Source organism: Schistocerca nitens, chromosome 9 (assembly GCF_023898315.1).
Source record: "Schistocerca nitens isolate TAMUIC-IGC-003100 chromosome 9, iqSchNite1.1, whole genome shotgun sequence".
Lineage (NCBI taxonomy): Eukaryota > Metazoa > Arthropoda > Insecta > Orthoptera > Acrididae > Schistocerca > Schistocerca nitens.
In genome coordinates this window covers 316160158-316186953 of record NC_064622.1, presented here as the reverse complement: position 1 = coordinate 316186953, position 26796 = coordinate 316160158, and positions in this window count along the sequence as shown.

Here is a 26796-nt window from a genome sequence, read left to right as displayed (position 1 = left end):
AATACACAGGGAGGCCGAGCAAAACCACGCTATTGAACAGTCAAAATCGACCACCGTCAGTACGATTCTGGCGAGAACCATTAGTACCGAGCCATGAACTAGCTGTCAAATAACCTGCATTAACCACTACTTAAATGTGGACAAGAACGGAACCGTGGTTCGAGTGATTCCACACTAAGCGTGTCCTCACAGAATTCTTAGCTGGCGCTGAAGCCCAGTGATCCGGGTAATGGCGTTGGGGAGGTCGTCGGACGAAATTCCAAACGGTCATACCTTAAAAAGCAGATCCTGCTGCAAACAGACCAGGCCTTTCTGAGCGTTCCGCTCTGTTCCAGACGTCCCAACCAACGTCAATCTCTATGCCGCGTGTTTTGTGTTAACACAACGTCTTCCATGCGACCCGGGAGGCTTGGAAGTCAGAAGGCCACAGGCTAAATACGCACCTCTCCAATCCGCTACCGCCACCGCTCCGTTGCGCCTTGCACCTCCCCGTACTCTCGAAGTCCTCTTTGCCAGTCCACGCTCGCCTCCTGTCTGAACCGCTATGCACACCAAAATTTTTGCCTCAGAGACAAGGCTACGAATCATTGACAGATCGCGGCAGGGCTCAGTACCGCAGCAGCCGAAGAGGTCTCTCTGTCGTATTGCGAATACCAATAATCTCAACCTCTTTATCCATCATTTTACGATGCTTAAGATAGTCAGGCAATGTTCACTTTGCAACAACAATAAACAGCGAGAGGAGATGCGGGGGCGGTTAAGAAGTCAGAGAGGGTGGGGAAGGAAAAAGGCGTAGAGAGGGGGAGGAGGGGTCGCAAGGATAAAGGAAGGGGAAGGAGGAGGAGGACGAGAAGATGGAGAGAGCGGGAGGGTGGATGGATGATGAGTTACGGTGTATATCTACAGGGTGAGTCACCTAACGTTACCGCTGGATATATTTCGTAAACCACATCAATACTGACGAACCGATTCCACAGACCGAACGTGAGGAGAGGGGCTAGTGTAATTGTTTAATACAAACCATACGAAAATGCACGGATGTATGCTTTTTAACACAAACCTACGTTTTTTTAAAATGGAACCACGTTAGTTTTGTTAGTACATCTGAACATACAAACAAATACGTAATCAGTGCCGTTTGTTGCATTGTAAAATGTTAATTACATCCGGAGATATTGTAACCTAAAGTTGACGCTTGAAACCTCCGACGTTCAGTTGCGTGTTGTAACACACACGGGCCACGGTCGGCGAGCAGCATCTGCAGGGACATGTTTACGATGACGAACGTGTTTATGAGTGTGGCTGTAGTGCACTGTTGTGGTTTGGTCTAGTTGCCGCAGTGTCCGCATGTAGCGCTTGCTGCTATTGTTATTCTGCATTCGTCTCCGTACGCAGACCAACTGTAGTACACCATGTTACCAGACGTCTGTGATAGTGTAGTGTTGTAGGAACTGTGACCATGGTGTATTCGAACTCTGAAAAGGCGGAGATGATAATCTATGGCGAGTGTCGACGAAATGCAGCTGAAGGCTGCAGGGTGTATGCAGAACGGTACCCGGACAGAGAGCATCCAACGTGCCGCACACTGCAAAACATCTACCGCCAACTGTATGCAACAGGTATGGTCGTAGCACGCACTCGGGTGCGTAACAGGCCCGTAACAGGAGAAGCGGGTGCAGTTGGTGTGTTACCTGCTGTTGCCATGAACCCACACATGAGTACACGGGACATTGCGAGAGCCGGTGGACTGAGTCATAGTAGTGTCATGCGCATACTGCATCGTCACCGCTTTCACCCGTTTCATGTGTCGCTACATCAGCAATTACGTGGTGATGACTTTAATCATCGAGTGCAATTCTGTCAATGGGCATTAACAGAGAATGCGTTGCAGTTCTACCTGTTTACCGATGAAGCGGGTTTCACAAACCACGGGGCAGTGAATCTACGGAACATGCATTACTGGTCCGTGGACAATCCTCGCTGGCTCAGACAGGTAGAGCGACAGCGACCGTGGACTGTAAATGTATGGTGCGGAATCATTGGCGACCACCTCATTGGTCCTCACTTCATTGCAGGGGCCCAAACAGCTGCAACATACATCGCGTTTCTACAGAATGATCTGCCAACGTTGCTGGAAAATGTCCCACTGGAAACGCGTCGATGTATGTGGTATCAGCATGATGGTGCACCTGCACATTCCTCAATTAACACTAGGCTGACCCTTGACAGGATGTTCGACGGGCGTTTCATAGGACGTGGAGGACGCATAAATTGGCCAGCCCGTTCTCCTGATCTTACACCTCTGGACTTCTTTCTGTGGGGTACGTTAAAGGAGAATGTGTGCCGTAATGTGCCTACAACCCCAGAGGATATGAAACAACGTATTGTGGCAGCCTGCGGCGACATTACACCAGATGTACTGCGGCCAGAGATTGCAATTGTGTGCAGAAAATGATGGCCATCACATTGATCATCAATTGGCCTGACATGTCGGGACACACTCTATTCCACTCCGTAATTGAAAACGGAAACCACGTGTGTACGTGTACCTCACCCCTCATGGTAATGTACATGTACGTCAGTGAAAAAGACCAATAAAAAGGTGTTAGCATGTGGACGTAATGTGCTGTTCCAGTCTCTTCTGTACCCAAGGTCCATCACCGTTCCCTTTGGATCCCTACGTAATTCGGTGCTCTCCGATACACACGATCGAACAGCGGACGAGTGGTACTCAAGCGTGAACTTTAGGTTACAATAATTAACATTTTACAATGCAACAAACGGCACTGATTACGTATTTGTTTATATGTTCAGATGTGCTAACAAAAATAACGGGGTTCCATTTAAGAAAACGTAGATTTGTGTTAAAAAACACACTTCCGTGCGTTTTTTTATGGTTTGTATTAACCAATTACACTAGCCCCTCTCCTCACGTTCGGTCTGTGGAATCGATTCGTCAGTATTTGATGTGGTTTACGAAATATATCCAGCGGTAATGTTAGGTGACTCACCCTGTATAGATATATATACACACGCATTTAGCAACTTCGAGGCATTGCTGGGTCCGCTAGTCATTTATAAGGTGAAAAAAATCATCTTACTATCATCCTAAATGAATTACAGCATTCTGTGGCTAATATGGACAGAAAACACAAATTCAAACACAAACACAGAACGTGGTTGTGTGTGCCTCCAGTGTCGAATCAACTATTCCCTGCTGCTCCAGGATCTGTCCTATCGATCTAATGTGCCTTTTAGCCGTCTCTTGAAGGTCTTTACTCTTCGATTACCCTCAGATCATCTTCGCTGGCTACTTATTCTACCCACACAAACAGAATTCTTTTGTTATATCACAGTTCGAAGAATTATACACTTACTATATTTTTTCTTGTCCGTGTTGTTGATCGCCCAGTTAAGGTTACTCTCAAGATAAAAAATGTTAGGAAAACCTTCCCAAAACTTTAATCTATGTAAGATGAAGATAAATTTATGTTTCTCAAATGAGAATTTTTTAGTATTGCTATCTTTATTTCTGCTTTCGTTAGTTATTTTACTGTCCGAACAGCAAACCGTGTCTATTGATTTTAGTGTCTCAGAACCTTATCTAAATCTTCCAGAAATACGTAACACAATTGGACTACATTCCATTACCATTACTTTACAGTGATTGATCCCCATACAGTAAACGTCTTCTCAACATACTGTCTATGACATAACAACCTACGTTCCTTGTGTCTGAGACAGAACTACACTCTCGTCGCCAAACATTAAATGGTTTATTTAATCTCTTCGAATATTTAATCTGCCAATTTTTGGTGTAGTCACTTTTTCTGCTTGCTCCGTATACAAACTGGTAAGACATCGAACTGGAATTATGCTTTCCTGTCTTTTTGTTACTTCAAAATGTGTGTTCTAGCGATGATACTATTGGTAATCGTCACTTTTCTTACTATTTTCTTACTAATGTGCTCATCGTATTTGTACATGATACAATGATCATTATTCAGAAGATTTTACAAAAACTGTAAAATGATGGAAGTCTTTTACGAAGGTATTTCTTGTTAGGGCAATTTGTATGTTTTTTCTTATGACAAAATTAAATTAGATATAGGCCTTTGTTAACTGAGTTGGTTCAGCTCAAGAGGAAACGAGACGTAACTTTGCAGCATTATAGTTGCCGAAGTTAGTGTGAAAGGCATGTAGAGTGCTAGTCAGTAGTTAAATGAGTTCCTTAAGGGGTTCGGACGTCTCATTAATGAAATAGCAACTTACTGAGCGCAAAAGGGCTATGTCCAGTTATGTCACTGTTGTACCACGACTCACTTTGAATTTCCTGAGGAAAATAGGACGTACGAATAGTCTGATGGAAACTGACATCGTAAGAATGTTTTCACGGTTCCAGTTGCGCCGGAGGTCGAGCTGAGAGTTTAGCTAAGAACACTGGTTTGTGGCGCTCTGAATAGGCAAGCAACCCGACAGTGAACTTGATTAATTCAAATGGCTCAAATGGCTCTGAGCACTATGGGACTTAACATCTATGGTCGTCAGTCCCCTAGAACTTAGTACTACTTAAACCTAACCTAAGGACATCACACAACACCCAGTCATCACGAGGCAGAGAAAATCCCTGACCCCGCCGGGAATCGAACCTGGGAACCCGGGCGCGGGAAGCGAGAACGCTACCGCACGACCACGAGCTGCGGACGAACTTGATGAATTGCTGCGCTACAACAGCAAGGGATGCAAGAAGGAGGCGGACAGCGTGAAGGGCAGTCGTGTTCTAATATACCAGAAGAGTCAACACGTCACGTAAAGAGGTGTTACATGCAAATACATAAAAATCAAGTACAGAAAACCGAAGAAAGTAAAACTAATAGCCTTCCAATATAGAGAATTTTAAGAGAAATTGTGCCATACTCTTAGTGGAAGTAGTACTGGTCACAATGAAAATAAATCGCGTAAATACACATCCCAAAACAAATAATTTTGACATAGGGGCCAGTTTATTTACGTCGAGAGCGGTCTTAGTGGAGCAGACAGTCTTCCTAATGACGTTCACTGGTCATATCTCACTGTCTGTGTTTGTCTATTTTCTTAATCCCCTGCCTGTGATACTGTTATTAGGCAAAACACTTACAGCTTTCTCCTGCATCAGTCATTCTGTACTATCGTTTTCAGGTCGTGCTGGCATCATAGATGAGTGAGTCCGCAGACTGTGAACAGCGTGGCAGCGGAATAGATGCCTATCTTTACACGTGGAAAATGGTTGACTTGATACTCTGCAATAGTTTAGTCAGTGGCTTAATCGACAGACATGTTCATGTACGCTGAACTGCATCCTCAAAACCGCGTTACATGTTAGGAAACAGCGGTTCAGCCAGCCATTCCAGCGATGATGTGGACTATCCGGGATTCACATACACTGCCTTACGTAAAACGTGAAACACCAGCAAGTGGAGGAAACTCAATGAAACTGCATGGGTTGAGAGGGTACGTGATGTTACTTCAGAGATTACGAAATGAAGTCAATTGTATACAGAACTTGGGGATATGAGTTCACTCATTAGTACAACGTTGTCCGCCTCTGGTCCGGAAGCAGACTGTGATTTGTTTGGGAAAGGTGCCATAAAGACGCTGTATCGTCTCCCAAGAAGTCTGGACACAACTCTTGTAACTGATCCCTGATACCCTTGATGCTGTCACTGGGATGGAGCTGACGGCCGAACTTGTCTCATCACACATGTTCTACCATAGACAAATTTGTGAATCTTTCTGGCCACGGTATTACCTTAACATCACGTAGATACTTCAGACTAATGCATGTCAAATGGCTCTGAGCACTATGGGACTCAACTGCTGAGGTCATTAGTCCCCTAGAACTTAGAACTAGTTAAACCTAACTAACCTAAGGACATCACAAACATCCATGCCCGAGGCAGGATTCGAACCTGCGACCGTAGCGGTCTTGCGGTTCCAGACTGCAGCGCCTTTAACCGCACGGCCACTTCGGCCGGCCTAATGCATGTCATTGTCCTGTTGAAAAATAGCACCATCAAACCGTTCCATGAGGAGTAGTACATGAGAACCCAGAATGTCGGTGACGTATTGTCGTGCCGTTCGAGGTCCCTCAGTCACCACCAACCTTGAGCTAAACCTGAAGGTATGTTCTTTTTTTCCAATGACTTAACCACTCTACCACTTTTTTTATCACTTTTTTCAACTTTTTTACAGGAATGAGGGGCCACAGTCAGCTTTAGGCTGGGTGGAGACAAAATGGGCAGGGGTCGAAACCTCGGACCTGGCCACGATACCTCCCCCACTTATTTTTATCAGTTTTTTATGTTTTATAAATTTTTGATTTGTTATTTTTTACGAAAAGAAAACTTGAGAGACAAATTCTGAAATTCTGGGACTGAAATGAAAACAATTTTTTTCTATAGGAAGAAGAAAATGAGAGAAGGTTCCAGAACAAGGAAAAAAAACAACAAAGCTACCCAATTACTTGACGATTAAAGATAACGTGCAAGATATTTGCAGATAAAGCAGGACAACGTGGAGGCCTCTGTCACAACCAATGACCATTCACCATATATTGAAGAAAAACAAGGGGTCGGAATCGTTGTCACACCCGATTACACACTCGGCGTGTGGTCCGAGGAGCCATACGATTGAATCAGTGGAACGGGGCCTCTCAACCACTTCATACAGAAGTCGAAAAACGACAGGACAATTGCTTGAAGTGAGCGGGAATATTTGTGCAGCTTAGTACACGTTGCTGAAAATGTAGGAATCTAAGATCCGAAATTTGTAAAGAAGGCTAAGGGCACGATGTTCACGAATTGGTCCTTGTCTTCGATTCGTCTCCTCCCGCCAATTGAGTGCAGCCATTTTCATCGGGTACCTAGCTACGATTATCCCCAACGTATTGACTTAATTCAGGGTGTAACAGGAGAGGGGCATCAATAAAAGACTGCATCACACATTTAGTCTGTACTTGGCCAGCCCAAACCATGGAATATTTTTACTTGTTAACGCATGCAGATGTGGCGAGGCTCACGTGCCCAAGTTCACATATTATTTATAAAAACTTCTTAATTCAATAAATGAACATATTTGTTTTATTATTGTGGGAGTAGGAATAGCACAGAATCCTCACTTATCTATATCAGGCTGACTCTCTGACATAGTCACCATACGTTCGAGAGATTTCACATTTTTGATACCAAACTCTGACTTCTCCAAATTAACCATCACATTTTATTATCTTTACACGATTTCAGTAACCTGCTTAACACATCACTATGCTCCTTTCTACTGTTATCAGCAATCAACAGGCCATAAACATAAGTGGTCAATATCTTTTTTAAATCAGCAAGCAAGTAGCTATTAAAACCGCCGACGAAAGCAGTCAGACTTACATTGTATCTGAAAGGCAACTTGTGGAATTGGTAACAAAATCCGTAAGTCAAAAATGTTTTATATTTTCGACATAAGGGATGCAACTCAATGTATCTGTAATTCATTCTGAACTCAATGTAAGACAGAACACTGGTTCCATAAAATCTCTGCAGAAGCTCATCCAATGTCAGTGAATTAATAACTTTACTGGCTGTTATTGTGTATAATTGTCATGAAACTAACACTAGCCTAGTACCATCTCCACTCTTCTGAGCAACCAACAGCAGATTATTCATGAAATGACAGTAGATTCAGTGATTTCTTCTACAACATCTTCTCTACTTCCATCACTGATTTCTCCTTTTTCGGAGTGGTAGGACTCGACAGATAACTTCCGATGATCCTTGAATTTGAGCTGATAAGAAATATCATTTCTCGATGATCAGAAGAACCGTATTAGTGATATCAAAGTACATGGATCAAATCTTTTATTACTTCACCTGTGACCTCGATATAGTCAACACAGTTCCATATCTCTCATAAAGTACATTATCTCTCTGACAATCTAGTAACAGAACTGGACGAATACTATTCAAACTCCCAACAGGATTTGGCTCAAATCAGGACTCAGAGCGTATGAGAAACTTAGAATAATGGCATGAACCGATTTTCCTACCTGCAGATTCATCAAAACTAAACTTCTACACAGACTCATTATACTGAAAACTCACTTCACCGCTGTCTAAAATCGTCGCATCTTGGTGCATCAACAAAAAAAAATCCGTTCCTATAACTGCATCAGTGGCCAATGTCGGCACAATCATGAATATTTAATAAATCTTATAACCCTGTCAAAGACATTCAATACCAGATTGGTTCTTCACCACACTTTCAGCTTGATCAATTGTAAAGGAAGAATACGCCATAAACCCACCCCTTCACACTTCTGTAACACTGATTCACTCGACACAGACAACTGACTTCCCTTCGTCCAAATACACGATGAAGTATGTCCAGTCACATTTTTTCTCACCACTGGACTCAGCAACAACTTTACACAATTAGTCCCTCATATCCTCCAAAACCAGGTCATGCCTATCCTCTCTGGTGCACCAGAATTTGCAGCTGACAACAAACGTCATTCCTTTGGCAACAGGCTTTCCACGCGCGCATTACTTTGTTGTTTAGTTGATGCAATTCGTGAATAAGAGACTTTACCTTTCTATCGTCCATTATTTCTGTCTCCTCTGTTACCATGACAATGATCAAGCATTCTATCCTACCTCCTACCACTCTGGAAAATATTACTTTAGTTATCTAAAAAAGTCTCTTGGTACCTCTGCTTGTGATTATCATATCTGTCCGTTTGTGAATTATGTCCTCCACAAACATAATTTCTATTTTTCTATGGTCTCATATCGGGTTGTGGCAACTTATTATCGCTTCTGCAACAACCATTATATTCCCTACTACCATACACTAATTATTGAAGTAGACCCTGAAATCCTTTAATGCCAAACAAGCATGTTTTAACATAACACCAGGTTCTCATTCGAAAGGGCAAAAAACAGGCAAAATTCTGAAATTCTCTGAAACAGTGAAAAGACATACAACAGATCCGATTGGGGGCTATGAACTACCATACTTGGAAATTTGTTTAATACCAAACAGATCAGGAAGTCCTAGGTAGTTATTGTCTTACCAAGGGCCTCCGAATCTGAAGTACGCCGACTGTGTGGAGTGTAGCCCCTCAGAAGTTACCCGAAATAAAAAACGATAACATCAGTCGATATCACATTAAACTTAAAGAAGATTTTTCCTAACCACAACGAAATAACCTTGAATTTAACGGTATGGTGCTAAGTCGAATTTGAGTTTGCTTTTTGGGTTTTTTCTTTCTTAATTGCTTTACTAAAATAGTTAATGACAACAACTTTCATTTACTATAGGTATAAGCTCCCAAGAAAAGTAAACACTTGTCTGGGGACAAAGGTTGAACCGTTTCCATTTTATGCTGCACACAGTTTTGACGAATAGTTTCTCGAGAAAAACCTGTCTGAAGTTTAGGCAAAACTTTTATTTATACTATAAGCTCAATTTTCATAAAAATTAAATGTTAATATATATTTTTGATGTCTCTGAACGCAACTCTGAAGGTAGATAATCAGAATTCAACATGATTAATCTAATAGGACGGACCAAAATTTGAGTAACAAAAGTGCATCCGCTACTCACGTTTAGTCTGCAATTCCTGGACTGTACATCAACCCTTCCTCTATCTCAAATGATACCTGGAGAGCATTCCCTCATCCTTCTTGGCGAGAAAATTCGATCTGGTTGAGCTGTATAAGCTGCATTCGGCAACTGCACATGTTGTTCGTTTGCATACATACTGCAGTATAAATCAATTTATGAACGTGCTTCACTGCACGGCAAGTTTTCTACCTTAGCCGGGCGCGCAGTCCGGAACCGTGCGACTGCTACGGTCGCAGGTTCGAATCCTGCCTCGGGCATGGATGTGTGTGATGTCCTTAGGTTAGTTAGGTTTAAGTAGTTCTAAGTTCTAGGTGACTGAAAACCACAGCAGTTGAGTCCCATAGTGCTCAGAGCCATTTGAACCATTTTTTTTTAGCCGGGCATCTCAGGCTGAGAGCATCCCATGATGGGCTGACACTGTTTCGAACATTGGCCTGTAGAAACTTTTGTAAGCACAGGTTAAAAGATTATTCCATCCCGACTTTATAGACATATGTACCTTTACCAAAATGCCAATAAAATATCGAATTTTCCACTATTTTGAATGAGAACGTGCTCTTAAACAAGCAAGATGTTTCATTATACACATATTAATTAATACAGTAGAATTTTATTGACTGTAAAAGAATATTTTCGTGCAAACGAGTAGGCTTGTGAAACCAAACTGATAAAAATTTTGTGTCATTAGGATTCCATGTTCTACTCTTTCTTTAGCTGGTCCAGACCAAATGCAGAGAAGAACAAGTGAGGAAATTCTTCACATGTTTCAAAATTAAGAACTAACGTATACATACGCATAGTCGATGCATTTTAATTACAACCACACACTTTAATTTTGCAGCTGGCAGGAGGAAGGAAGTAAAATATAAAATTACTCTAACCAAGCAAGAAGATGCATATATTTGATGTGTTTCTAAATACTGGAAGTTGATGAACTGATAAGAAATGGTTGTAATCTATCGCTAGCACCTCTTGACAGGTAGTTGTGTCATGATTAAAATCACCTTTATATTACTGCTTCAGTGTCCGCTCATAAAGAGAGATCTAACTCATCATGAGGCACATGACTTCTACCATAACAATGACCTTCAGAAACACTTTCACCTATCCTCTCTTCAGTTTCAAACACCCTTTCTGTCCTTCCTGGCCTAATTCTCTCCTTATCCTGTTGATTTCCATATGACCTTCGTTAAATCTTGACAAGAACATTACTGCTTCAGAATTAGCAACAACCGCTGGTACTCTACCATTAAGGCTTCGTTCGGCGATAACAGCTGATTGTGCTACAGAAGTAGCTACGATTGATACTTCAATTTTCTTCACTTCGTTTGGCGACCATACTGAGCCCATCCTATGGTAGGGTAAGCACTAAAGTGCTATTCGATTTATAGGTAGGTAGAGACTTGGGGCCTAGCATAATGGACTCGTCTGTGGTTACATATGGGGGAGGATGATAGTGTTGGTTGTCCAACAGTTGGCGAGCTGGTTGCGGGAAAGCCCTGACTTCTCGCAAAACGCATGGGCAGAGTGGAGAGACCTGTATTGCAGTAGCAAGAGGCCAGCATTCTAATGGAACCGGCGCGTGGGGGTACAGCCTATGGAGGTGCAGCGGCAATCTTAGAGGCCGATCTTGTACCTATTCGACGGTGGCTATGTGGGAGCCCTCCTCCACATCACAGAAACTCTGTATGGACCAGTGTCAGGTCGAGCATGTTGCTGTGGTCCGGGGTAAGTTTTGACTCAAGGTGAAGAAAGGTGATACAATACACGCAGGCGCTCCACTGCCGTATTGCAGATCTCACGACATGCAGAAGCCAGGAAAATCATTGGTCATGTTTAACCATGAGTTAGGTGGCAGTCATGGTCCATGGATGGGACCTCCGACAGTGGTGTCAGGGGTGAGCTAGGGTGAGAGCCAGGAGCACATGCTGTCTTGTGAAGATGATCGAGTGATTCTTTGCAGGGTTGAACTTGAGCCACCATTTGGTGCCCCAAGCACCCAGAATTTCACAGCCCAACTGAAGGTTGGCTGCCTATGTCCATGCTGCAGGTGAATATCGCCAAGTTGTTGGCATAGAGAGCCAATCCATGTGTGCCACCTGCAGACGATCTGCAGTGTAAGGAGAGTATACTGTGGGTAAAACCACCGACCCCTGTGGCATCCTGGCCCACATTGCCCAGCCCATATATGAAAGATTTTGCCAGAAAGGTATGACTGGAAAAGAAACCAGATATAAACAGTAATGAAATTCTAAAAGATTGGAATGTATACCACAGAGACAGGCTGGACAGTGAAGGGGGAGGTGTGTTTATAGCGATAAAAAGTGCAGTAGTATCGAAAGAAATTGACGGAGATCAGAAATGTGAAATAATTTGGGTGAAGGTCACGGTTAAAACAGGCTCAGACATGGTATTTGGTTGTTTCTATAGGCCCCCTGCCTCGGCAGCTGTTGTGGCAGAGCACCTGAAGGAAAATTTGGAAAATATTTCGAGTAGATTTCCCCACCATGTTATAGCTCTGGGTGGAGATTTTAATTTGCCTCATATAGACTGGGAGACTCATTCATAACCGGTGGCAGGGACAAAGAATCCAGTGAAATTTTTTTAAGAGCTTTATGTGAAAACTATCTTGAGGAGTTAAACAGAGAAACGACTCGTAGCGATAACGTATCAGACCTTCTGGTGACAAACAGACCCGAACTATTTAAAACAGTTAACGCAGAAGAGGGAATCAGCGATCATAAAGCAGTTACTGCATCGCTGATTTAAGCCGTAAATAGAAATATTAAAAAAAGGTAGGATGATTTTTCTGTTTAGCAAAAGTGACAAAAACCATATTTCAGAGTACTTGACGGCTCAACACAAAAGTTTTGTCTAAAGTACAGATAGTGTTGAGGATCAGTGGACAAAGTTCAAAACCATCGTACAATTTGCATTAGATGAGTTTGTGCTCAGCAAGATCGTAAGAGATGGAAAAGAGCCACCGTGTTACAACAGCCTCGTTAGAAAACTGCTGAGGAAGCAAAGGGAACTTCACAGCAAACATAAACATAGCTAAAGAGTTGCAGACAAACAAAAATTACGCGAAGCGAAATGTAGTGTGAGGAGGGCGATGCGAGAGGCGTTCAATGAATTCGAAAGTAAAGTTCTATGTACTGACTTGGCAGAAAATCCTAAGAAATTTTGGTCTTATGTCAAAGCGGTAGGTGGATCAAAACAAAATATCCAGACACCCTGTGACCAAAATGATACTGAAACAGAGGATGACAGACTAAAGGCCGAAATACTAAATTTTCAGAGCTGTTTCACAGAGGAAGACTGCACTGTAGTTCCTTCTCTAGATTGTCGCACAGATGACAAAATGCTAGATATCGAAATAGACGACAGAGGGATAGAGAAACAATTAAAATCGTTCAATAGAGGAAGGGCTACTGGACCTGACGGGATACCAGTTCGATTTTACACAGAGTACGCGAAGGAACTTGTCCCCCTTCTTGCAGCCGTGTACCGTAGATCTCTAGAAGAGCGTAGCGTTCCAAAGGATTGGAAAAGGGCCCAGGTCATTCCCGTTTTCAAGAAGGGACGTCGAACAGATGTGCAGAACTATAGACCTATACCTCTAACGTCGATCTGTTGTAGAATTTTGGAACACGTATTATGTTCGAGTATAATGACTTTTCTGGAGATTAGAAACCTACTCTGTAGGAATCAGCACGTGTTTCGAAAAGGACGATCGTGTGAAACCCAGCTCGCGCTATTCGTTCACGAGACTCAGATAGCCATAGACTCGGGTTCCCAGGTAGATGCCGTGTTTCTTGACTTCCGCAAGGCGTTCGATACAGTTCCCAACAGTCGTTTAATGAAAAAAGTAAGAGCATATGGACTATCAGACCACTTGTGTGATTGTATTGAAGAGTTCCTAGATAACAGAATGCAGCATGTCATTCTCAATGGAGAGAAGTCTCCCGAAGTAAGAGTGATTTCAGGTGTGCCACAGGGGAGTGTCGTAGGACCGTTGCTATTCACAATATATATAAATGACCTTGTGGATAACATCGGAAGTTCACTGAGGCTTTTTATGGATGATGCTGTGGTATATCGGGAAGTTGTAACAATGGAAAATTGTACTGAAATGCAGGAGGATCTGCAATGACTTAAACGCGTGGTGCAGGGAATGGCAATTGAATCTCAATGTAGACAAGTGTTATGTGCTGCGAATACATAGAAAGGAAGATCCCTTATCATTTAGCTACAATATATTGTAGATGTAGACCCCCATGTGACGACGGAACCCTGTGTACAAAGAGTTTGTACACAAGGCCATTGACTAGGAGTCAAAGGTCCAAGACACATCCAAGAGTACAGCCCTGAGTTACTCCTTTGTGTCAGCACCCTCATATTGTAGCTAAATGATAAGGGATCTTTATTTCTATGTATTGGCAGCTGCCACTTGCAGAACAGCCAATTCTTGTCTACATTGAGATTCCAGGTCAGCAACTGGAAGCAGTTAATTCCATAAATTATCTGGGAGTACGCATTAGGAGTGATTTAAATTGGAATGATCATATAAAAGTTGATCGTCGGTAAAGCAGATGCCAGACTGAGATTCATTGGAAGAATCCCAAGGAAATGCAATCCGAAAACAGAGTAAGTAGGTTACAGTACACTTGTTCGCCCACTGCTTGAATACTGCTCACCAGTGTGGGATCCATACCAGATACGGTTGATAGAAGAGATAGAGAAGATCCAACGAAGAACAGCGCGCTTCGTAACAAGATCATTTAGTAATCGCGAAAGCGTTACGGAGATGATAGATAAACTCCAGTGGAAGACTCTGCAGGAGAGACGCTCAGTAGCTCGGTACGGGCTTTTGTTGAAGTTTCGAGAACATACCTTGACCGTAGAGTCAAGCAGTATATTGCTCCCTCCTACGTATATCTCGCGAAGAGACCATGAGATTAAAATCAGAGAGATTAGAGCCCACACAGAGGCATACCGACAATCCTCCTTTCCACGAGCAATACGAGACTGGAATAGAAGGGAGAACCGATAGAAGTACTCAAGGTACGCTCCGCCACACACCGTCAGGTGGCTTGCAGAGATTGGATGTAGATGTAGATGTAGACCCTATGTGAAGACGGAACCCTGTGTACAAAGAGTTTGTACACAAGGCCATTGGCTAGGAGTCAAAGGTCCAAGACACATCCAAGAGTACAGCCCTGAGTTACTCCTATGTGTCAGCACCCTCATGTTGGATTCCACCAGTTGTACCAGCTGGTGTGAAGTGGAATCGTTCCCTTGGAAGCCAAATTGCTCTTCTGGCAGGAGGTGTTCCTCTGTGACATATGCTAGGAGGCACTGCATATACAGCCTCTTGGATACCTTCGAGAGGCGTCTGAGGAGACTGATGGGACTGTAGTTTGACGCCAGCTGGGAGCCGGCGTTGACTTTTGGGATAGTGACCACTTCCATATGTTTCCATGCACATGGATGCACACCTGAGAGGAGAAAGTGGTTGAAGATTTCAACAAGGAACCTATGGTGCCCCAGCGTCAGTTTCCTCACAAGGACATTGCCCCATTAGTGACCCCCCCCTCCCCCCCATTCCTTCAATTTTGTGTTAAGGGATCAAAGTTGCAGGGCGACTTCCTACTCAGAGATGGGAGGGATAGTAACAGCTTTATCTCGAGTGGCGAGAAAAGCAGGCAGCTCGTTAACGACAAGCCAGATGTGATCTTTATCGACAACATCCGCCAGTGGCGAGAAGTTCTCTTCGAATGCATTGGCAAAGACTTCTGTGTTAACATTCGGATCACAAACGATGTGTTACCCGTCCTGGATAGGAGGGATGCACTGCTTGTGGTGCAGGTAACAGCGGACAATGTGCAAGAAACTTCAGCCCTGAGGATCAAGTATGGAGATCTGCCCAGTTCCTGTTGTAGTGTTCTTCAATCGTAGTGTTGATCTCCCTGTGCATCTGGTTTCGGCTGTTCCTGGTGGCCAGCTAGCGATTGAGCTGCCACTTGCAGAACAGGCAATTCTTCTCCCAGATGGTAGCCATGAGTTGAGGAAGGAGGCAGGGTGAGTGGTCTGGCAGCCGTTCATCTCTTGTTCATCTGCAGCCGACACATCCCTCTATTGAGGAAGGGTAGAGGTGCATCAACCCCAACCACATCTAGGGTAGGCGCTTCACAGACCCTATCAAGCATATCAGCCTGAAAGCGCTCATTGTTGAGGCACTCGTAGGAAGGACACTAAGGTAGCATCGCTACACTGACCATGACCACTTTGTAGATCCTTGGGAAGTCTTCAGACGAAATGGCAGTGATCATGCTGGCCGACACGTGCTGCCCAGTGCCCATCAGGATGGCAATATCAAGCACATCATCCCCTGGCAGGGTAAATGGTAGGGTCGAAGGGCACCAGAATGATAGATGCTTCTACACCACATGGAGAAGGCAACACCTGCTGGTGTTGCCGAGGCGAGAGCTCCACTACATGCTCTTCGCTTTGGAGTCACCTACTTTGAAAAGCCACCACCCCATAGGCAGCAGGGCGTTGAAGTCTGCCTCGTGTAGCACTCATCTGCGGAGCAAGTAGGCAACGATGAAAGTGATCTTCCCAATCGAGATGGTCACCGCTATGTGGAGCAATACCGAAATGCAAATGGACCGAACATGAATGGAACCAGTAATCAAAGGAACTGACTGGGGACATGTGGGCTGGGTAATAGTGTAGATAACGAGCGGCTACCTGTGTCATTGTATAATGGTTCTGAAGAATTACGAGAAAGGAGATGACATGGGAATTCCATGTTCTTAAGAAGTTTAACAGTGCAAACACAAAGTAGCAAGTTTCAGTTTCAACAGAAGAAAGCGGTGTGCGTGTAAGGGACTCAAAATATAGGGGAGTACTGACAAAGAGATTAAACAACAACTGAGAAAGAAGCATATCACACAACTGGTGAAATATCCGATTGTCAATGTGTTAAGGTCGACACCTCCATTAATCACAATTGTTCTAGATTCTAGAAACAGAAATGAGATGTATACATAACACGCCATTGTTCGTTCAGAAAACAAATTGGCAATTAATAAGCTTATCGCGGGGTCTCTTCAGCTATCGAAATCACTAATTCTTTATGAAGAAGCTTACCGAAGAGGTAAGAGAAAACAGTCCGCGCTGCCTAAAGACGCTTTTTGTCACAGATAGTTCCGTAATTTATTACAAATCCTGCCTCTGCCAATGACTGGAAACTCCAGTACAGTCACATTCACGAGGAAGATATCACGAGTCTGTTTCCGTTGGCACACAGGAAGAGGCAACTAACTTTGATATGCGTTCAGGCAGGACATCAACGCCACAACGGCACGAGTTGGCTGGCATGATTTCGCGCTCTTAGTGTTTTCCAGTTCCAGTTGGTGGTTTTATTTGTCTCGAAAATCAACAGTTTGTTCACGAAAATGGAGGCACATAGGCTTCCGACGTTGGCTGTATTAAAACTCACATTCCCTCTGTTCACCATATGCTATTAATGTTGTTCTTTACTTCAGTGTCTGTGAAAGAGTAATAAGACAAAAATGAATGATACTAGCCAATGCATGCATAGAAGTTGGCTACATAGGATGGACACACTCCTTACGGAGAGTTGGCTACATTTGCATAACATCAGATGTTACAGAAATTGCCTCTGTTCATTTTGAAGGGAAGTTCCACAACCTTGTAGAAAATGTGAAGGTGTAGGAGGATATTTGTATTCAACAGGGGGCAAAACCTACACTCCTGGAAATGGAAAAAAGAACACATTGACACCGGTGTGTCAGACCCACCATACTTGCTCCGGACACTGCGAGAGGGCTGTACAAGCAATGATCACACGCACGGCACAGCGGACACACCAGGAACCGCGGTGTTGGCCGTCGAATGGCGCTAGCTGCGCAGCATTTGTGCACCGCCGCCGTCAGTGTCAGCCAGTTTGCCGTGGCATACGGAGCTCCATCGCAGTCTTCACACTGGTAGCATGCCGCGACAGCGTGGACGTGAACCGTATGTGCAGTTGACGGACTTTGAGCGAGGGCATATAGTGGGCATGCGGGAGGCCGGGTGGACGTACCGCCGAATTGCTCAACACGTGGGGCGTGAGGTCTCCACAGTACATCGATGTTGTCGCCAGTGGTCGGCGGAAGGTGCACGTGCCCGTCGACCTGGGACCGGACCGCAGCGACGCACGGATGCACGCCAAGACCGTAGGATCCTACGCAGTGCCGTAGGGGACCGCACCGCCACTTCCCAGCAAATTAGGGACACTGTTGCTCCTGGGGTATCGGCGAGGACCATTCGCAACCGTCTCCATGAAGCTGGGCTACGGTCCCGCACACCGTTAGGCCGTCTTCCGCTCACGCCCCAACATCGTGCAGCCCGCCTCCAGTGGTGTCGCGACAGGCGTGAATGGAGGGACGAATGGAGACGTGTCGTCTTCAGTGATGAGAGTCGCTTCTGCCTTGGTGCCAATGATGGTCGTATGCGTGTTTGGCGCCGTGCAGGTGAGCGCCACAATCAGGACTGCATACGACCGAGGCACACAGGGCCAACACCCGGCATCATGGTGTGGCGAGCGATCTCCTACACTGGCCGTACACCACTGGTGATCGTCGAGGGGACACTGAATAGTGCACGGTACATCCAAACCGTCATCGAACCCATCGTTCTACCATTCCTAGACCGGCAAGGGAACTTGCTGTTCCAACAGGACAATGCACGTCCGCATGTATCCCGTGCCACCCAACGTGCTCTAGAAGGTGTAAGTCAACTACCCTGGCCAGCAAGATCTCCGGATCTGTCCCCCATTGAGCATGTTTGGGACTGGATGAAGCGTCGTCTCACGCGGTCTGCACGTCCAGCACGAACGCTGGTCCAACTGAGGCGCCAGGTGGAAATGGCATGGCAAGCCGTTCCACAGGACTACATCCAGCATCTCTACGATCGTCTCCATGGGAGAATAGCAGCCTGCATTGCTGCGAAAGGTGGATATACACTGTACTAGTGCCGACATTGTGCATGCTCTGTTGCCTGTGTCTATGTGCCTGTGGTTCTGTCAGTGTGATCATGTGATGTATCTGACCCCAGGAATGTGTCAATAAAGTTTCCCCTTCCTGGGACAATGAATTCTTGGTGTTCTTATTTCAATTTCCAGGAGTGTATATCGATCTGCCACCTGTTCCATAACGAGGTGCTTCAAGCAACTACACGATGCTGAATCTCTGATCATAGTCCCCTTATATTTTTTTTTGCAGGATTTGAAGTCTTTAATCAACGAAATGCTATTAATTGAAGTTCAGTAATAATAAACCCTCACAAGAATGGCACGTTTTCATAGATCTTCAATGAATGATTGACTTAAGATGGCTTAGTCTCCTACCATACGAGTTATAGAACGGAAATGCTCGTATATACGAAAATTCCTTCTAGCAGAACTGTTACGTTTCCTGTCTTTCCTTTCTTCTGGAAGTCGTAGCAACAACGTTTTAAAGTTGAACTAAATAAACCCTCGGGCACAATTTACAGTCTTTTTTAACAGGTTTCAACACTTCTAAGAGTGTCTTCAACAGAATTTAAACATTTAAAGTGGCATGTGACGTACAAATCAAATAACAAGCCAGAATGGCATTAGTCACAAAAATCTTAAAAAGAATACATGAAAGGCGAGTCACTAAGGGCTGCTCATACCTATAAAGCCACATGTAGCAATAGACTTTCTGAGTTTGCTGCTACCTGTCGCTTTATAGGTACGAGCAGCCTATACTGGGTCGCCTTTCATATATTCTTTTTAAGATTTTTGTGACTAAAGACCTTCTGGCTTGTTATTTGTTTTATACGTGACATGCCAATTTAAATGTTTAAATTCTGATGAAGGCACTCTTAGAAGTGTTGAAACCTGGTCAAAAAGACTAGAAACTATGACCGAGGGCTTATTTGGTTCAAATTTAATTTATAAACGGTCACTGAACCAAGGAGCCATGTTTATAAATCTGTAACAACGTTCTCGAGACATTCAATGGGATGGTAGAAACAGCATATTTTCATAGAGTGTAACGTATAACATAAAACCCAACGAATAGGGGTTTTGCTGAAAACGACAAATACAGGACGGCGTCTTCCTTTCTGTTTGTTACATAGGGAGCGTTCTTGCTTCCTATTGGTTCTAGCTTCGTGGCATGTTGCCGAAATATATCAGAACGTCCTTTTGTGTTTCACGTGACGAAACGGCGCCTCAACGTGAGATGGAAGGAGGTGACGCCATAAAACTTGTAGAGCGTTACCTAACTCGTCCCGTGTGCCTACGCCCTTAGACGTAGTCTTTGCACTGCGCCAGCCGAGCACAGCCAGGCGCACACGCGAAGCGCCCCCCCCCCCCCCCCCTCACCCCCTCACCCACCTGCTGCCGGCCCTTCAATCGCTTCGCCGTCGCACAGAGCACCGTTCGTGATCCAGTTACTTGGCGCGTGACGTCGCCTCCCGGCTGTGTGCAGCGAACGGCAAAGTCAGGGGGGCTTTGCGAAGGAGAAGTCTCTGACGGCCTGTGATACCAAACAGATTGGAGAGAGGGAACTCCTACAGTTTTACGGATTCCAAGGTTGAGCTCTCTCATGGAATGACTAATCTGGATTACTCTCATGGCCTTTCTTGTATCTGAATAAAATTCCTCGCCTTCCGTGGATCTTACAAGCCTCTACTTGTACGTCGCGTACATCATCGTTATCGTCATCGTCTCATCTGCCGGCGTCATCGTATCGGCTGCCGTTCTGTCACTGTCAGCCGTGTCGCCGTTGTCCCTGCCACTGCTGTCATCACTTGTCATCTTGTTGCCCAGTTACACTGTCACATTGTCTTTAACCTTTACAATAAATACTGGGGTAGTCTTAAAAGTTTCCGACCAAACTAAGAACTGACACATTTTTTCTTCAAATTTATTTTTATTTTTCAGCATAATCTCCTTGTCAGTCCATACACCTCTCCCAGTGATGCTCCCGTCTCTATAATCCGTAACAATCAGTAGTTCCTTCCTCTCCAAAATACACTCCTGGAAATGGAAAAAAGAACACATTGACACCGGTGTGTCAGACCCACCATACTTGCTCCGGACACTGCGAGAGGGCTGTACAAGCAATGATCACACGCACGGCACAGCGGACACACCAGGAACCGCGGTGTTGGCCGTCGAATGGCGCTAGCTGCGCAGCATTTGTGCACCGCCGCCGTCAGTGTCAGCCAGTTTGCCGTGGCATACGGAGCTCCATCGCAGTCTTTAACACTGGTAGCATGCCGCGACAGCGTGGACGTGAACCGTATGTGCAGTTGACGGACTTTGAGCGAGGGCGTATAGTGGGCATGCGGGAGGCCGGGTGGACGTACCGCCGAATTGCTCAACACGTGGGGCGTGAGGTCTCCACAGTACATCGATGTTGTCGCCAGTGGTCGGCGGAAGGTGCACGTGCCCGTCGACCTGGGACCGGACCGCAGCGACGCACGGATGCACGCCAAGACCGTAGGATCCTACGCAGTGCCGTAGGGGACCGCACCGCCACTTCCCAGCAAATTAGGGACACTGTTGCTCCTGGGGTATCGGCGAGGACCATTCGCAACCGTCTCCATGAAGCTGGGCTACGGTCCCGCACACCGTTAGGCCGTCTTCCGCTCACGCCCCAACATCGTGCAGCCCGCCTCCAGTGGTGTCGCGACAGGCGTGAATGGAGGGACGAATGGAGACGTGTCGTCTTCAGTGATGAGAGTCGCTTCTGCCTTGGTGCCAATGATGGTCGTATGCGTGTTTGGCGCCGTGCAGGTGAGCGCCACAATCAGGACTGCATACGACAGAGGCACACAGGGCCAACACCCGGCATCATGGTGTGGGGAGCGATCTCCTACACTGGCCGTACACCACTGGTGATCGTCGAGGGGACACTGAATAGTGCACGGTACATCCAAACCGTCATCGAACCCATCGTTCTACCATTCCTAGACCGGCAAGGGAACTTGCTGTTCCAACAGGACAATGCACGTCCGCATGTATCCCGTGCCACCCAACGTGCTCTAGAAGGTGTAAGTCAACTACCCTGGCCAGCAAGATCTCCGGATCTGTCCCCCATTGAGCATGTTTGGGACTGGATGAAGCGTCGTCTCACGCGGTCTGCACGTCCAGCACGAACGCTGGTCCAACTGAGGCGCCAGGTGGAAATGGCATGGCAAGCCGTTCCACAGGACTACATCCAGCATCTCTACGATCGTCTCCATGGGAGAATAGCAGCCTGCATTGCTGCGAAAGGTGGATATACACTGTACTAGTGCCGACATTGTGCATGCTCTGTTGCCTGTCTATGTGCCTGTGGGTCTGTCAGTGTGATCATGTGATGTTTCTGACCCCGAGAATGTGTCAATAAAGTTTCCCCTTCCTGGGACAATGAATTCACGGTGTTCTTATTTCAATTTCCAGGAGTGTAGTTCTTTACGAAGGTGAGTGTCTCACAATTCGACAAAAATAAAGACTTCCGTCCTCCCACCTAAGCTTTTAGCTGACGGCCAAAAATATTTGGGCGGGATCTCATGAGTAAGGAGGGCGGGCAAGCAGCTGAAACCATAGTTCGTGGATATTTGACATTACAGCCGCTACGGTAACTTTGCCGTAGCTCAGTGGTCAGCGTAGATGGTTGCGTTGCGGAGGACCCTGGATCGATTCCCGGTACTACCAATGATATTTCCTTACTGGGAGGACTGGATTCGGGTGCACTTCTACTCATAATGATATCGGGGCCTACATGATCGAACAGTAGCGGCTTCACGTTCTGGAAAGTTCGCAAAGGGTCGGGAGAGCGATGTGCTGGCCATATGCACCTAAATACCTCATCCATTTGACCAAGTACAGCAGAGGATGACACGGTGGCCGGTAGACATCCCTTGGGCCTTCATGTCCTGGCCAACACCTCGTTTTTAACTGGTAAGGTGTCAGAAGGCGCAGAGCAAGCATTCGTGGCAGCCAATGAGGTTACCTTTCATCCCTTAATTTTCAATCAGTATGTAACAAACACGTTCTTTTGATATTCTCGTCGCCTCTTCTACCTCTCTCACCTTAGTTCTAAAGCTCCCTAACATCAAACTTCCTGGCAGATTAAAACTGTGTGCCCGACCGAGACTCGAATTCGGGACCTTTGCCTTTCGCGGGCAAGTGCTCTACCAACTGAGCTACCGAAGCACGACTCACGCCCGGTACCCACAGCTTTACTTCTGCCAGTACCTCGTCTCCTACCTTCCAAACTTTACAGAAGCTCTCCTGCGAAACTTGCAGAACTAGCACTCCTGAAAGAAAGGATATTGCGGAGACATGGCTTAGCCACAGCCTGGGGGATGTTTCCATAATGAGATTTTCACTCTGCAGCGGAGTGTGCGCTGATATGAAACTTCCTGGCAGATTAAAACTGTGTGCCCGACCGAGACTCGAATTCGGGACCTTTGCCTTTCGCGGGCAAGTGCTCTACCAACTGAGCTACCGAAGCACGACTCACGCCCGGTACCCACAGCTTTACTTCTGCCAGTACCTCGTCTCCTACCTTCCAAACTTTACAGAAGCTCTCCTGCGAAACTTGCAGAACTAGCACTCCTGAAAGAAAGGATATTGCGGAGACATGGCTTAGCCACAGCCTGGGGGATGTTTCCATAATGAGATTTTCACTCTGCAGCGGAGTGTGCGCTGATATGAAACTTCCTGGCAGATTAAAACTGTGTGCCCGACCGAGACTCGAACTCGGGACCTTTGCCTTTCGCGGGCAAGTGCTCTACCAACTGAGCTACCGAAGCACGACTCACGCCCGGTACCCACAGCTTTACTTCTGCCAGTACCTCGTCTCCTACCTTCCAAACTTTACAGAAGCTCTCCTGCGAAACTTGCAGAACTAGCACTCCTGAAAGAAAGGATATTGCGGAGACATGGCTTAGCCACAGCCTGGGGGATGTTTCCAGAATGAGATTTTCACTCTGGTAGAGCACTTGCCCGCGAAAGGCAAAGGTCCCGAGTTCGAGTCTCGGTCGGGCACACAGCTTTAATCTGCCAGGAAGTTTCATATCAGCGCACACTCCGCTGCAGAGTGAAAATCTCATTCTGGAAACATCCCCCAGGCTGTGGCTAAGCCATGTCTCCGCAATATCCTTTCTTTCAGGAGTGCTAGTTCTGCAAGTTTCGCAGGAGAGCTTCTGTAAAGTTTGGAAGGTAGGAGACGAGGTACTGGCAGAAGTAAAGCTGTGGGTACCGGGCGTGAGTCGTGCTTCGGTAGCTCAGTTGGTAGAGCACTTGCCCGCGAAAGGCAAAGGTCCCGAGTTCGAGTCTCGGTCGGGCACACTGTTTTAATCTGCCAGGAAGTTTCATATCAGCGCACACTCCGCTGCAGAGTGAAAATCTCATTCTCCCTAACATCATTTGGTGAACGTGAGCAGTGTTATCGTTTGTGAGTGTTGTTTTCGGCCTTCCGTAACTTCGTCGTCACCCAAGCTGGTACGGCCAATTTTAAATTCAGCGGCAGAAGAATTCAAAGTGGTAAAATATGGTGCACAGTACTCGTAAACAACGTCCAAATTGTGCTTTATTTGCTTGGGCATACTGCTTATCAAAAACAAAACTCTAATGACAGCCCAACGCTCCATACTGTCCATTTTCACAAAAACGTCAGCACAAACTTTGTCAAACAACAACTGCGCGTCCAAAACATCTGTAGTTTTAGTGAGTGCCTTATCAAGGCATGAGAAAATGGATTCCCCAACTTTTGTTCCCAAGAGCTGCCACCTTCATGCTGAGTTCGAAAAATTTTCATACTGTCCTCTTAAACAAACACCGTTGGGCTCATAATTCTTTTACCTATTACCTGCTTCAATTTGCGCTGCAGTTTGCAAAGAGATTAACTTCTTAATGCGTATTGCCTGCTATTATTGCCAATATAAGCTTCTAATCACGTACGGCTCACTACCTCTTTTCTTCAGCTACCAACGTCTCAACTGGTCCACCTCCAAAACCATTAACACTATTTTCACAGTCCTCTACATTACTTTCTACCTTTTCAAACTATCCCACCACCAACGAAATCCCTTTGTTCCTTATTTTCATATAATTATATTCATCAAATTCGGCGCCTATTCTTTAGCTGCTAATGACATCCACAGACATCCATCAGTTCCTATGTCAACAAAACTATCATACGCATCTCTCACAGTCGAAACAATATCGCATGTAGCCATTAAAGTTGCACCACAGTCACTTGCACAGACACGGAAATCAGGTGTGTAAGTCCATCAGATTTCTCATCTTGTCCTGTGCTCTGAGAAGGACATCACGAACCAAACTGAACTCTCAGCCCAACCACAATCATTAAAATGAACGTACATACACAAGAAAAAAATCCCCATATGAGGCCTGGAACTGATATCCCATCCATCCCACAAGCCGAACGATTATCGAACATACTTTTAAGCACCAGCGTCTGGACTCCACTCACATTACTCGTTCTAACTCTCACCTGTCCCACAACTGTGTTCTACATCATCCTTTTCCAAAATTTATCAGCCAGAAGACCCTATCCTCCAAAGTAAAAAAAAAAGAACATGCTCAAACTTAACTAATCCAAACTTATACTCCTCAAAGCGCCCTTTATTATTAAATCCTGAAATCCTCCATCTGCGTAGTCTCCTCACAGCAAATTTTTGTCGCAAAGCATCCTTATTCCATTGCAGTCCTGCATTTGACTTAGCTGGCAGTTATCGCGAATCTCTCTGCCAGCGTGAATTCCCAAGGCACAAAAAAAGAGCAGGAGACCCCGATACGGAAGAGGGGCAAATGAACGGACCCACAAAATTACAGAGGAATATCGTTCACATGGATTTGCTTCACAGTTCTTGACAGTACTTTTATTTCGAATGTAATGAATTCTCTTCAGACACAAGCAAGCATGAATCCAGAAAGCATCGCTCGTATGAAACTCAGTTTGCCCTTTTCTCACATGATGACCTGCGAAGTATGGTTGAAGATCAACAGGCGGAATCCGTATTTTTAGATTTCCGGAAAGCGTTAGACACACCGCAACACTGCAGACTATGATCGAAGGTACGACCGTGTGGAGTAGCTTCCAAGATACTTGAGTGGCTCGAAGACTTCTCAGCTGACAGACTCTAGGATGCAATCCTCAAAGGAAATTGTTCATCAGAGACAAGGGTATCGTCAGGAGTGCCCCGAGGAAGTACGACAGGACGGCTCCTGTTATATATAAACATAAATTATCCGAGGGATAGCGTGAAGAGCAGTCAACGACTGTTTGTTCACGACGCTGTTGTATACTGGAAAATAACATCGCAGAGTGACTGTAGGAGGATACAGGACGAGGTACACAGGATTTCTATTCGATTGATGAATGGCAGCTTACTCCAAATGTATAAAAATGTAATTTAATACAGTTAAGTAGGAAAAATAATCATATAAAGTTCCAGTACAGTTGTAAGTGCTATACATTCATATCGATCAAATATCTAGGCTTAACATTGCAAACCCATAACATTGCAAACCCATGCAAACCCATTGAAAAAGAAAATTGTCGACTTCGGTTTATTGGGAGACTTCTAGGAAAGTGTAAATCGTCTGTATAGGAGATTGCGTATAGAACACTAGGTGACCCATGACTGAATACTGATCGAGTGTTTGGCATCTCTACTAGGTCGGATTAGAGGAAGACATCGAGGCAAGTCAGAGGCATGCTGCTACATTTGTTACAGGTAGATTCCTTAAAAACACGAGTATTCGCAGATACTTCGTGAATTCAAACGGGAATACATGTCGGGAAGACGAGCTTCTTTTCATGAAGTACTATTGAGAAAATTTAGAAAACAGAATTTACCAACTGTCTCCAAAAAGGTTATACTGCCGAAAACGTGCTTTTCACATAATGATCGCAAAGACAAGGTAAGAAAGACTAGAATTCGTATGGAGGTATGTAGAGAGATGGTTTTCCTGGGTCCATTTGCGGGCTGAAGAGGAGAAAAATACTTGTATTGGTACTAGGTACCCTCCGCCATGCAGCATAAGACTGCTTGCCGATTATGTATGTATGTGAAAAT